The 9,171-nt window shown below is 44.6% G+C and overlaps 1 pseudogene; it reads right to left on the bottom strand.

Annotated features, from left to right (window-relative positions):
- Positions 1-8,071: 8,071 nt before the first annotated feature.
- On the bottom strand, positions 8,072-8,764 carry LOC109474134 (annotated as a pseudogene).
- Between the last annotated feature and the right edge of the window lie 407 nt (positions 8,765-9,171).

Here is a 9,171-nt window from a genome sequence, read left to right as displayed (position 1 = left end):
ACTTGATGGTTTGAAGTACACTTTGGACAATTGCACAAACAGCTGCCCAGTCCTGTCGGCAGTTGTTGAAGATGTGGACAAAACTCTCCACATTGTACTTTTCATCGTCCCCCTTTGTGATTACTGCAGCGACGTGCCAGCTTCTTCCCCGTTTTCCAAAGAAGTCGGTCATTTGTTCCCTGTACTTCAAAGGGAGGAATTTCATGGCCCAATCCATGACTATTAGAGCTGATTGTGGATCCAGTTGCTGCAAAGAAGAATATTTAGCAAGATCCTGATTGACTGATCGTAGTGAATGGGCCTTCCAATTGTGAACGGCGAGACGTGCTTGTTTAAATGTAAAACACAGTCGACTCTTCTGCTCCTCTGTGAGGAGGCCCTCATTCTCCAACATCTTTTGCACTTCAGACAGAGTGTTGTCTATCTCAGCGCATCGATCGCACACGATATCATGGCTATGATTGCATTTCACCGCCAATGTTTCTTTCCCCTTTTCACTGAGTGCAAAAGCAATACAGTGATCACCACATCTGTCTTCCACGTTTACATGGGTCTTGTAGTCAGTCTTTAAGTAGCGTTTTCCTTCCCGAAGTTTGTGCTTGACAGTCTTTCCCCAGTCTACAGAAGCACCATTCTGGACAAGGGACTCTACAATGCTGCACAGTGCATCAAACGCATCGGCGCCCTCTGTAGAAATGTAGTCAAGTCCCTGCAATGATTTCTGTTGTCTTGCCGCGCATACTTCTATTACTTTGAAGAGGGTTCTATCCTGCAAAGGTATGAAACCAGTATCGGAGCAGTGTCGTTTGTACTGCTGGATGATGCGTGAGGGAATGAGTGTTCTAATGGCAGCAGGAATTGTTATCCTTTCCCCCGAATCAAGCTTCATGGTTTTCGTTCCATATGCAACGTCCTGCAGGAGGTGTGGTTGAGTGAGAAAAGCCAGAAAATGATCAGTCTTCACTGGGCTTAGCCTGGTCCGGTATATGGGTTGTTGTTCCACAGGGTTTCCTGGCCCTGCCTCAGCTGCATGCTGTCGGGCTTGGTCGATTCGCCACTTTGAAAGTCCAGGGATGAGGTCCTGTAACTCATCTTTGGTATAGTCATTGACGAACAGGGACAGGATTTGTTGTTTTGTCTGCCACGCACCAGCTTCTTTGTAGGCCTTTATCAGTGTCTGAACAGTTTGGTTGTCCCACATTTTCTTTTTTGCAGGTGGTTCATCATAGAAGGGCGGTGCTTGTATCAAGCCACTCCACAGGTCTGATTCTTGGCCAGGTGCAATGACACCCATCGTAGCTGAAACTACTTCCCTGGTTTTCTTGAGGTAGTAATTCCGTTGTCTGTCAGTCACATCCAGCCAGGGGGTGTTCAGGCTGGAGCGGATAGGGCTGACCCTCCCCTCAGATATTCGATCAATAGCTGCATTGAGGGCTTCTCGGTTCTGTTGCTGCTGGTACTGTTCGTCTATCCAAATACTTGTATCGGCCTCTCCGTTACTTGTTACACTGCTACTTTGTGACTCAAATGTCATTTCAGCTGCTTGAACTTCTGATAATGTTGATGATGACTCGCTGGATGAGGCAGATGTAGAACATACTTCTGGTTGTACGGCGCCTTGTGGATAACGACTGGGACCAGGTTGCACTGGTGGTCCCATGGTGCCTTGGGGCTCCTGGCTTGGACCAGGTTGCACCTGTTCTCCCATGGTGCCTTGGGGCTCCTGGCTCGGACCAGGTTGCACTGGTGGTCCCATGGTGCCTTGGGGCTCCTGGCTTGGACCAGACTGCACCTGTTCTCCCATGGTGCCTTGGGGCTCCTGGCTCGGACCAGGTTGCACCTGTAGCTGTTCTCCCATGGTGCCTTGGGGCTCCTGGCTCGGATCAGGTTGCGCTGGGGGTCCCATGGTGCCTTGGGGCTCCTGGCTCGGACCAGGTTGCACATGTAGCTGTTCTCCCATGGTGCCTTGGGGCTGCTGGCTCGGACCAGGTTGTGCTGGGGGTCCCATGGTGCCTTGGGGCTGCTGGCTCGGACCAGGTTGTGCTGGGGGTCCCATGGTGCCTTTGGGCTCCTGGCTCGGACCAGGCTGATCATGATCAGACGATGTGGCTTGAGCGCTGACACTTTTCCTACAAAGGTCACATATAGCTGACCCAACGGGTACTATCCTGTTTAAGAGTTCGTATAGCTTAATGGACAGTGCTAATGATACTCGTCTGGGACGCTTTAGGCGTGCCCTCTTTCCTTTGTGATCTGGATGTGTGCAGGCGTTTTTTTTGCCCCCAGCCCACTGTGTCGTGAGAGCGCACCGGTGTTTCGGACAAACTGTCAAATGTCGTTTTTCATCCTCTGTTACACCAAATCTTCCCGCCCTATTCAAGATGAGATCCTGTTCCGTCACATCTACAGGGCCCCTGCCAAATGCACTGACCCCTAGCCTTTTCAGGTATTCTTTTACCTCCTTGTTACATGCGGACAATGGTACTGCAGACTGATTCGAAGGTAGGTATGGTGCGGGACCACACTCTGATTCCGGGGTTCGGAATGAGCAGCTCATGTCATTTATACTGCAAGAACAACAGCACAAAACATATATTTAGGATAAAGAAAGCCCAGCTATATATTCAGCAATCCTACTATATATACAACATAACATTGCGGAGGGAACTTGCAAGAATTCTGACCCATACGTACCCCCTGTGACCCACTTTGCAACTGTTACAGTTGATAAAACTTTTGTCATATTTTGAAGAATGTTCATCGGGTTCAAGTTTTTGTTTGAGAAGTCTGGTGTAAAATGGAACTTACCTTTTGTACACAGCACAGCTGAAACACTACGCATCTCTGTATCAGCACAGAGTCTCCTTTGGAGGATCAATTGTGGTATTTGTAAATGGGAGTAACCCAAATTTCCTTGAGTTGGTACCATATTCCAACAATTGTAACACCCAAAATGTATCGGTCACAGCAAACGACCACAATATGCACGGGAATCGCACAGTATCTTGCTTGTTTACAAATGTACTTTGGGAAGAATCAAAATATAGTATATCCGAATCCCTTTTTATATCCTTTACAACCAAGACGGAAAACTGATCCTTATCTTTAAGGTGACCCCAAGTGTCTGGGTCAGAAGAAAGAATAACACTGCCAGACCCAGTCCCAGACAGGCAAAATTGGGGAGGTTTTATGTTTCACTTTGAGCTGTTCTTGCTATTTGTCACATTCTGATACCTTGAAGAAAATTAGGCCACAGCAAATAAATTTTATGGATGACATCCACGCGCGCATTAATTTTCGCCTGATTTTGGAAAAAAAAACAAGAAATTTTGTTGCCCTCTGACAGTGGTCAACATGCCGGAGATGGACAAAGATGTCTGTTGCCATGCTGGAAGGTGGATGGCAGATAACTATAAAGAAAGGGGACAAGAAAAGACCCTGATTTAATGTTTGTTTCTACTTTGATGCAGTGATATGTGATGCTGACTGTGTATATGTGGTTTTCCCATGAATCAAAACCATTTGTACACTGATTGAGTCAAAATTTTAAACTGTAGGAACCTTGTTTTTTTCGGCCCGCCTTGTTTTTTTTTCGCCCGCTAGCATTAGATTTGGGGTCTGGGGAGGATGTCATCCATAAAATTTACTTGCTGTGGCCTTATCACATTTTAAGTGGTCCTTTTGAATCCTAGGTCAGATGTACCTGGAACGATAATTAGAATGGTAATCTATGTTTGATATGGTTTCGGTGTTTTAAAAATGTTACTTTGAGAATACACCCATTTGTATACTTATAATATCTATATATGTACAAACCCCATACAGAGCCTAAGGACATCCTGATCCCTTTTGTCCACACACAGACTACAAGTTAGTAATGTTTGTAGATAGAGCATTACTAACAGCTAATAGAAGGTGTGCAAATTAGCATCATTCACATGCCCAGGCATTTAATTAAATTTCAAGTATTCTGATAACCCCCATACAGACCCCCAGATTATCGTTATATATTTTGTCTATACACAAACTGTAAGTTAGTAATAATCCGCTAATGTAAAGTGGGGCAATATGCATCATTCACATGGTATTAGTCAGTAAATTCAATTTCAAGTATACCCAGAACCCCCATACAGAGCCCATATGACTTTTTTGACAATCTTTTTAGCAGTCGTCATGTCCCGTCATAATTCTGATTCGGAAAGACACCGATGTAGTCAATGGTTTTTGCATTAGGGTAGCAAAAATGCTTGATTCAGTGTTTTTTCAGAAATGAAAATACCCCATAATTAGCCCCTTCCCATGACTTCCAATATTTAGATCCCAAATAAACGACAATTGTTTCTTGATATATAGATGTTCCTCTGTTTAGAAAAAGCAAAACCAATCCAAACAAATGCAGATAGTGTGACAAATGACCCTTTGAAAATCCCCAATATTTACAGAAATTCAAATTGTGCTTTCTATGGTTCTGATAACCCCCATGCATACCCTTTGAAGTTCAATGCCAGATCTTTACATTTCGTCTCCTGAGACTAGAAAGATGAGGAAATCTATAAATTAAAAGCATATGTCAATATCTTTTGTAGAACTACGGAGAGAGCGCTCCGAAAATCGGGAATTTCCAGGCAAAAATTCCCCAATTATTGAGGGTCTCCATGGGGGGGTCCATAACTCCATAACAAAAAAGAGCTGGAGGGTTTTAATCATATGGCTGGTGATAGTTCCCCATACCTATCCTATATACAAAATATGAGCGGATTTGGCCGACCCCCATCTTCCGGCCTTCCACTGATTTTGCCTGGTTTTCTCATGCAATGACTCTTAAAAGCCTTATATTAGGCTAACGCTACACAAACACACACTGAGCTATGCACCCCTGTATAATATAAACGTCGATTGACCGGCATTCATTGCGGTAAACAAACTGTCAGGTAATAATGGTATAGGTCCATTGTGCCTACACTGATCTACATTCTCCATATCTGGTACTAAATATTAATAAATAACTCAAAGCTGCATGAATATTCAAACTGTCTTTGTTAACATGACCAAGCCTTTGACACTCATTGCCATGGTCAACTGCTACAAATTTTTGCAAAAGCCGGCCTTTGTCAATGTATGCAAAATCAGCTACCTCGAAGGCAGGACGCAGAAAGTCAGTAGGGGCCCGTGTATTCTACTATGTAATTATGTTTCCAAATGTTTCAAAAAGAGAGAATGAAGGGCAACTAATAGTAGAGTAGTTTATAGTATTATTGTAATGTATAGATTCCTAGCACTTTGCATTGGAATATAGCGTACCAGTATGAAATACTCATCTTTTACATCATGGATATCCTTTTGTGCATTTAGCCCATCTGGGCAAGAACATGCAATAAAGATTCATAGTCTAAAAAACACGCATATCCGAGCAGGAGTTTTGCAGAGCGGGTTGTTGTACCCAACATTGTTTTTATTTTCCTATAGGACCATCGTTAAGCGACGGTCACAACCCGCCGTACGTGCTTTTTGTCCGTAGGTTTTTTTGGAGGCTACGTCTGCTACGTTTTTTCTGAAAACGTAGGGAAGGAGTGGCGTCGACGCACGTCACTCGCACGGTTTCGCAAGGTGTAAGAGTGTGGTCTGCACGTTACGTCTGGCCGTGAGTTGCGTGCATTGCACGTTGCGCAAGTGGTAAGTGAGTTGTACGTGCTTACAACGTACGATCTCTGTGCGATTGCAACTTTACCGTAAGGAGGCCGTACTCACATGTGCTTCTTCCGCACGGCACGTACGGGGCACGCACGTCGCTCGTACTCGCACGCACGGGTGGTGAATCCGCAGACCGCACGTAGAAAAAATTTTACATGCACTTAAAGTTCTACGGCGTGTCTGCGTGCTCCCAAATCCGTAGGATTCCGTACGGAGGTGGTACTCACCACGCACGGATGCCCTACGTTTGTCTACGTTTTTGCACCTAGACAGCACGCAGAAGCACGTACGGCGGGTTGTGACCGTCGCTTTAAGTACGCGGACCACCTTACAACATCTAAACTGGTTATGGTTTCTCTTCCTGAGCTACCTTAGAAATCATTCTGATATTCCATTGTGAAGTAAGTAAAAGTCCTACTCTCTAAGAGTGAACGACCGAAAAAAGACAATGGGCTTAGTTAATAGCAGAGGCCCAAAACATCCAAATATATCGAGATGTGAGATACGAAGGGCTGCTTCCTTTAACTCGTAGGTGCACATATATCACCTGCGACATATGCGTTCACGACAAGCTTCTGCTAAACTACAGATTTGCCAGACATCGTTTGTTTGTTTGTTTAGTTTTTTTTTTTATTCCAACATGTAATCACCAGACGTGGTGGGGACACAATCAAGTTTTTTTTCAACTTATATTAATGCCGCCACCAACACAAGGGACAAATACATGACAGGACAATACTCATTTTCACCTGAGCTAAGTGAGGAAAGTCGTGTAAAGTGCCTTTCCCAAGGGCACAAGATCGGTGGCATGTCAGGACTCGAACCCGGGACTCTTAGTTCCGAGTCGCGCACTCTGCCGCTACGCCACACGACCCCAGTTTATTTTTTAGGAGCTACAATAGTGTGAAATTCACATTATTCGTCCTGCCTGGTGCCCGTAGTGAATCATCAGATAAAACTATTTTAACCATAGCATGCCAAGGCATGACGCTACTCTTTTTCGAAAGATGTTGTTGGTTCTAAAACGTACGTGGGGTGTGGCTCTCCCCAAACACAGGACTTTCATTTAACGTCCTATCCGAGGGGCGTCCCTAAACAACGCTAGGTACTACTTTCCACCTGAGTGAAGGTAGGAAAGTCGTGTAAAATGTCCCAGGGGCAAAAGATTCTTGACAAGGTAGGATTCGAACCCAGAACCTCTTGGTTCTGAGCTGAACACGCCAAAGCTACGCCACACGACCCCACATCCAAGACCTCTCGTTGAGTATGCCATCCCTATGGGACTTGGGGGTGGCTAAAACACCTTTTCAACATGTTGTAATTTTTCAAACATCGCTGTCAGAGAATCATAGAAATACACTATAGCTTATTGCATTCACTGTCCAGCAGACGTGACAGAGGCAGAATGAAAACATTGCAGAACATTCTTCATGACAGCCGCTCAGCAGGTCTTCTTCGCTGAATGGGTTTCTCATACTGACAATCTCTAGTGGGTCTCTAGTGTCTGCGGCGCTAAAAGATACTCACTTTTATTCCTAGATCGCTAAATGTGTACTACGACAGCTGATATTTTGTCTTCGTTTGTATTCTCGAGCGTCATCTGCAGCCCTTTCTGTCCATTAGCCTGGAGTATTTCTAACTTTAAAGCAATGTGATCATTAGTACATGATCACTTTTCAGTGAGTTTCTTTAAAACTAAGAATAAAATCGCATTTCACACGTTGTTGTGTTGTTGCACATTCCGTATTACTGTAACTCTCAATGTAGATATTGGCGCACTTTCTGGGCAATTAAATGCGTTACCAAAGCGTCTTTAGCTTAATTTAACTTCCATTACACTATTTTAAATGTTGGATTCAGATTGAGTGCACATGTTGTTAATTTTTTTTATTGGGGCAGGCACCACGACTGAAGTGCCTAGTTAATACCTTTGAAAATCCTTTTTTTCTCTTGAAAGTTTTCGTCCATTTTGGAGATTTTGGGGCTGGAAGGCACAGGTAGGGTCCAAACTTTCCTACATTGGTCAAGTTTTGTTTATTTCACCAGTTTAGTGGGTGTAGTGAGAGATGTGAGTGGTTAGGTCTTGTCTGGCCAAGCGGATAGATACCATGGAAAATGTAGGTCAAAGTTGAGGTTTTGTTACTATCATCAGCTTTGGCGGGAATTTGAGATGGTCGACCCCCTGTTTCCTTTCTATATTTGGGAATCAGACCCTTGGTGCAGAAAAAAAAAAGTGAGATTGAAGTATGGGCAAGTACTTTCATGAGTACTTCTAATTGTGTATTTAAGCATGTGTTCCTATGGACAAATCTAATAGTACTGTCTGTCCTATTGATGACTTTGAATCATGGACCTGTCAGCTGGGTAAGTGTCTGACAAGTTATTGTCGAAAGTTGGCAGGACGAACCATCATTTTGGTCTTTTTCAGATGGTACGTATCGGGGCCTCCAAACGGTCCCCAGGCGATGCCCCAGCCGCTGTGATTGGTACGGTCAGAGGGGCGGATGTACGGGCCGTTCAGAACAGACCGACCACAGCCATTGTACCGCCACCCTCCCGCGGTGTAAGGGCGACCAGCTGCACAGGATCCTTTGTCCCATCTATCACGGTCTACATCCCTAGCACTGAAGGGCTGACGATTTTGACCGGCGTAAGAATATGGGCTCCGTGCTAAGTAAAAACCATCCCCAGCGGTCCCACTGTACCCACCGACAGAAAGACGATAGTTAGAACCCCTCAACGAGAATGACGAGTACTTTGCGTACTTGACCGTACCGACCCAATCTTCCAATACAATGTACAACTCATACCCTTTCTGCTTGGTCAAGCGGTACACATTCCCTAACCCAAGCCACTGCTCCCCATTGGCTGACCCAAACCCGTACTTAAAATCGTTATAAGGTCGGTTAAAGTCGATAGACCCGTTAAACCTCCTCTGTATGACCGTCCACCCTCCCCCATCTGTGATCTGGTCACAGTATACAGAGATCGGGCAAGTCAGACCTTTAGGCATGATTTTGTGAACTCCATTAGATACAGCACCGTACTCTTTTAGGGCTGTGTGGATCTCAGAACAGTCAACAAAGCGCTTGCTGAAGGCCGGGGGAGTCGGGTCGGTCTGAAGTGGCTGGCCGTCCAGATTGTCTGGCTTCCCGGGCTTGTCGCTGTCGGTCTGGTTCTCGGTCTTACGAGACAGCGATTCTGTAAAGAAACAAAAAAAAAAAAAAAACTACATCAAGAGGCAGAAGTAACTTTGCACAGTTAACATGTAAGTTACGTTTTCATAACAGAAAATTAGAAATAAAACTCTTGCCTCGAGGGTACTTACATGGACGTTTGTGTGTATAGTATTAGAGACAATTAAAGAAGTCAGAAAAGTCTGTTTATACTAATGTGTTATAAAAAAATGTGTTAAGAACAGCCTCAAGTATTGCTTTTAACGACCTTTACTTTAAGGGGGCGTCCACTCGAAAACACAGA

The sequence above is a fragment of the Branchiostoma belcheri genome, unplaced genomic scaffold (genome assembly GCF_001625305.1).
Source record: "Branchiostoma belcheri isolate BF01 breed outbred unplaced genomic scaffold, Haploidv18h27 scaffold101, whole genome shotgun sequence".
In the NCBI taxonomy this organism is placed as follows: domain Eukaryota; kingdom Metazoa; phylum Chordata; class Leptocardii; order Amphioxiformes; family Branchiostomatidae; genus Branchiostoma; species Branchiostoma belcheri.
The sequence above is the reverse complement of the archived record's forward strand: the minus strand, read 5'-3'. Positions and strand labels throughout refer to the sequence as shown.